This window comes from Canis lupus, chromosome 8 (assembly GCF_003254725.2).
Source record: "Canis lupus dingo isolate Sandy chromosome 8, ASM325472v2, whole genome shotgun sequence".
Lineage (NCBI taxonomy): Eukaryota > Metazoa > Chordata > Mammalia > Carnivora > Canidae > Canis > Canis lupus.
The window spans coordinates 69,741,294-69,747,293 of NC_064250.1; positions in this window are offsets into that span (position 1 = coordinate 69,741,294).

A 6,000-nucleotide genomic window follows, 5' to 3' on the forward strand; every position below is an offset into this window, starting at 1 on the left:
AAAGGCATTTTACAAAACTCAAAACTCATTCATGACAAAAACTATAAATAAGATCACATATATATAGCTAATATATTTAATGATGAAAGAGTGAAATTTTTCCTGTTAAGGTTAGGAACAAGGCAAGAATATCTATTCTCACTATTCTTACTCAGCACTGTGCTTAAGGTTCTAGCCAGTACAATAAGCCAATAAAAATAAATAAAGAATTAAATAAATAAATATCATCCAGATTGGAAAGGAAGAAGTAAAATTGTCTCTATTTTCAGATGACATGATTGTTTACACAGAAAATCCAAAGGAATCAACAAAACTGCTACTAGAACTCATTAGTGAATTTAGCAATGTTGAAGGATAGAAGGTAAATATACAAAAGTTAATTGCAGCAAACATTTGGAAAAAAAAGTTTAAAAAATAATTCCATTTATAATACCATCAAAAACATAACATACATCAGGGTAAATTTATTTTTTTTAATTCAAGATGGTTAACCTATAGTGTATTATAATTTCAGGGTAGAGTGTAGTGATTCATCAGTCTTATATAACACCCAGTGAGTGGGGCAGCCCCGGTGGCCCGGTGGTGTAGTGCTGCCTTCGGCCAGGGCCTGATCCTGGAGACCTGGGATGGAGTCCCGCGTCCGGTTCCCTGCATGGAGTCTGCTTCTCCCTCTCTCTGTGTCTCTGCCTCTCTCTCTCTCTGTGCCTCTCATGAATAAATAAAATAAAATCTTAAAAAAAAATAACACCCAGTGCTCATCACATCATATGCCCTTCTTAATGCCTATCACCCAGTTACCCCATCCCCCATCCACTTCCCCTCCAGCAACCCTCAGTTTGTTCCCTATAGTTAAAAGTCCCTTCTGGTTTGCCCCTCTCTCTGTTTTTATCTTATTTTATTTTTCCTTCCCTTCCCCTATGATCATCTGTTTTGTTTCTTAAATTCCACATATGAATGAAATCATATGGTATTTGTCTTTCTCTGATTGATTTATTTTACTTAGTATAATACACTCTAGTTCCATCCATATCATTGCAAATGGCAAGATTTCTTTCTTTTTTGATGACTGAGTTATATATATATATATATAAATATATATGGATGTATATATACATACATATATACATATATATAACTATTTATATATATACATATATACATCTATTTATCTATCTATATATAGATATATATAGATAGATATAGATATATCTATATATATATCCATCCCCTACATCCTTATTCATTAGATGAAGATGGACATCTGGGCTCCTTCAGGGTAAATTTAACAAGATATGTGCAATACCAGTACACTGAAAACTACAAAACATTTTGAGAGAAATTAAAGAAGTTTACACACAAATGGAGAAATATACCATGATAATAGATCAAAAGACTAACCATTGCTGAAATGTCAGTTCTGCTCAAATTGATCTCTAGATTCAATGTGATCCCAATTATAATGCGAATGCCTTTTTTCAATAGAAATTGGCAAGCTTATTCTAAAATGTATATGGAAATTCAAAAGACCAATAACTTCACTGTACATTAGTCACCTGCCACATGTGGCTACTTAAATTTATATTTAGATGAATTAAAATTAAGTACAATTAAAAATTCTGTTCCTTAGTTGCACTAGCCATATTTCAAGGGCTATATACTCACATGTGGCTAGTGGTTACTTCCTTAAACAGTGTAGATATATATTTTTATCACTGCACAAAGTTCTATTGGTCAGCAGTGACCTTGAATATTCAAAGTAACTTTGAAAAAAATTAAATAAGAGGATTTTCACTACCTGATTTCAAAACTTACTATAAAGCTATATAACCCGATATTGTGGTAACCCAAATATTGTGGTATTTCCATAAAAAAACAGAGAAGAATAATATGTTCATGACTTAAGGATAGGCAAGTTTTCTCTAACAAATCACATAAAACAATAACCATAAGATAAATCAGAGTTAATGAAATTAAATGTTTGTGTTCGTCAAAAGACATCATAAGGAAAATTAATAGGCAAGCCGCCATAGGAGAGAAAATATTTGTAAAACAAACAACTGAAACAGGACCAGCATCCAGGATATATAAAAAACCCCTACAATTCAACAATTATAGTAAAGCAAAAACAACAGCTCAAAAAGGGAGCAGGAGGCAAAGGTTTTAAAAAGATTTTCCAAAGGAAAATATGCAAAATTTCAATAAACACAAGAAAAAGCACTCAAAATCATTAGAAATCAGGAAATTCTAAATTAAAATCACAATGATATACTACTATACATCCATTAGAAGAGATAAAATTTTAAAAGAAGAAACACCAAATGTCGATGAGAAGGCAATGCAACTGGAACTCTTGTACATTGACGGGGAGAATGTACAATAATACAGCTACTTTGGAAACATACCTGTAACTTTTCCATAAATTAATCATACACATATCCTATGACTTAGCAATTCCACAAGTGGGTGTTTACCTAAGGAAATAAAAATATATATTCACTCACAAAAAGACTTATGCAAAAAAAAATGTTTATAGCAGGTTTATTCATAATGGCCTAAAACCAGAAACTATCCCTATGTTCGTCAACAAAAATGTGGACAAATTGTGATATATTCACATCACAGAATAACATTCCACAACAGAAAAACTCCCGATACAACATGGATAAACAATAAAAATTAGGCTAAGTGCAGGAAGCCAAACAACAGAAGAATACACACAGTATGGTTCTATTTATATGAAATTATAGAACAGGAAAAATTAATCCATAGTGTAAAAATATGTCAGAAGAGTTTCTGCCTCTTGGGGTTTGAGGGTGGAGACTGGGAAGTAGCAGCAGGAAACTTTCTAGGGTGATGGTAATGTTCTCTCACTGGGCAGAAGTTTGGACTGCAGAGTATGAATTTGTCAAAACTCAGCGTATTTGTTTTCTAGTGTTGCATAACAAGTTACCACAAACTTTGAGGCTTGAAACCACACACATTTATTATCTCATAGTTTTTGTTAGTTGGAGGTCTACACATAACTGGATATTCTTCTCAGGGTCTCGTGGAGCTGCAATCGATGGGCCAGCCAGGCTGTGTTCTCATGTGAAGTTTGCCCGGGGAAGAAGCTGCTTCCATGCTCACTCGAGCTGTTATCAGAATTCACGTCCTGGCAGCTCTTAGACTGATGTGAGTTTTAGCTGTCTAGCACCTGGAGACTGCCTTATGTCCCACACTTCCACAGTTCCCAGGTGCCCCGGGCTCCTTGTTATGTGGGATTCTGCAACACGGCCCCTTATTCCATCAAGCTCACGTGAAGACACTCTGGTCCTGTCTGCTAGCAAGAGGGAGATGCTGGGGGTCCATGCGCTTACACCTTCCAAAGGTGTTCTGGTTTGATGGAGAGGATCTGCGAGGCATACCCTCTCAAAGTCTCCTGGACTGAATAATCTAATCTTTTGATTTTGGAGGGTTTTAGCAAGAGGTTGTACTGCCACACCCTCAGAATCTTCTGTAGACCATGCTGTCTGGATTTAAGCATCTACTGTCATCTGGAGATGTGCAGAATTTTTAAAATCTCCCAGGGCTGCTTCCTTTCTGTTTGACAGTTCCTGCATCAATTCTCTCTCCTCCCACATTTTCCAGTAAGCAGCCAGAAGAAACTAGGGGATGCCTTCAATACTTTGCTTGGCATTTCCGTAGCTATATAACCAGGATCATGACCTACAAATCTTGCTTTCTGCATCGCCACAGGAAGCAAGGTCACTTAACTTCTTGCCATTACCTGTCAAGGACTCCCTCCCTTTAATTTCTAAATTCACATTTCTCACTTCCTTATGGGTCTCACCAGCAGCCCCTTAAAAGTCCAGGTTTCTATTAATAACAGTCTTTTCGGGAAGATGTAGGCTTTCACTATCATGCTTCCCTAGCCACTGGTGAACTCCAAAACCATTCCACATTTTTAGGTATTCATTACAACAGCACCTGCTTCCAGGTACCAATACCTATGCTAGTTTTTTTATTGCCACATAACAGATAGCCACAAACTTAGCAACTTAAAACAACACACATTCATTATTTCATAGTTTCTATAGGTCAAAAGCTTGAGCTAAGCTAGGTTCTCAGTTCAGGGTTCCGCAAGACCATGAAGAATTCATTCCTTCATTTCTGAGTTCACTCTCATAGGTGTTTCAAGAATTACTTCCTTGTTGAATGGCTGAGGGCCCAAAGTTTCTGCTGGGCTTGGTTGGAGACCACTCTCAGACTCTAGATGCCACCCACACCTCCTTGTGATGTGGGCTCCTCCAATAGGGCTCCTACTTCATCAAGCCCACAAGAAGTCCAGCTCCAGTCTACCAGCATGATGGACTCTTAAATAATACAACATAGTCACAGGAGTGACATCTTAGCATCCTTGCCATATGCTATTGGTTATAAGCAAGTTTACAGGGGATTATGCAAAGTGTGAATGCCAGGTGAGTCTCACTGTGTACCCAACACACCCAGAGAAAGAAGATTTAAGATTTGGGCATCTTACATCAAAATGAAAAATAGAATGAACTCTATATATGCATGCAGAATTATTGAAAAGCATCAATAAAATAAGATGGATTGATAAAGGTATAGAGGGACAGATAGATGGATTAAAATATAATAAAGCAACTATAGCAAAATGTCAATGACCAAATCTATGTGTGGATATATGAGCATTTAGTGAAAATGTTTGCTATACACTTGAAATTTTTCATAATAAAATAGAAAAATCAATGTACACCTATTAAAAAGAGCATAGACATAGCAATCATCATCAAGTAACAAGAATGAGTCTTTTCTATTTCTTCATACTTTCGAGCATTTTCTCACTTTACTGCAATAAGCATGAATTTTGTGTGTAATCAGGAGTTAGGAAATTTTAATTGATAATGGAGCTAATATATAAGCCAAAGACCTCTCCAGTCCAGTACTTATCTCCAGTAGCATCATTGCCTCCCCAGGCATCGTTCTCCAAGAGATCAGGACGTGATCTCAAACATTTTTTAACCTCCTTAGTACCCAGCTAAAGGTGGATCATTAGCAAATTCACCTAAGCCCTTTGAGATCTCATGATTTTAGGATGCATTGTCTCTTGGGCATAACAGTGTCATAATAATAGCACCACAGGTGAAGTACAGCTATTTTTTTACATACCCTAAAACCATCTCAGTTCTTCTCTCTGATTCTAGTATTTCTGAATTTGGTAAATAAATCTAAGTCTGGCTAATCTTAGTGATTCAGATTATATCATAAAAACAACTATGTAAATCTGGAGTGCCTAGGACTCATAAACCACATACCTCGGAGTACCTATTAGTGTGATTCTGTTGCAGGTAAATTAATTAGTCAGTATTATTTAAAACATGTCATACCACAGCCAATACCAACAACAGATGTTTGGGGAATGAAGTAATTGGTGTACACAGGTCTAGTAGACATTACCTTTTTCATTTTCTTTTTTTACAAGAGGAAATGGTTCCATCCAGCCAAGCACATTATTAAGGCATTCATATTAAATAAGTGGGTCTTGACACATGGAAGAAAGTTCTAAGGCTACTTATTGGCTGTTAATGGATTGTCTATGCTCCCTGCAAAATCATTTGATCTATAAGCATTAGTCACTTCCTCTGTGTTAAGTCTGTGCTAGAGGCTAGAATATAGAAAAAGAGAAGAGCATAAATACACAAAATCATTAGCAAATAATACAATACAGTATGTAACATGCTAGAATAACTAATAATTTAATTCAGCATTTGTTAGGCTAGACCCTGGAAGCACAAAAGTAAGCCATTACTCTTGCCTTAAAGAGCTCTTGGTACTACACAGAACAAAGGCGAGACAGAGATCCCCACTAATTGTCTGCTGCACTAAAACAGACTAGAAAAATCAATGAGTTTACACAGATGGTAAATATTCATGGACAAGAAAGCTAAGACCCTTGAACGGTGGGTTGGTTTTGCATTGGCATAAGGAAAACAAAGAAAT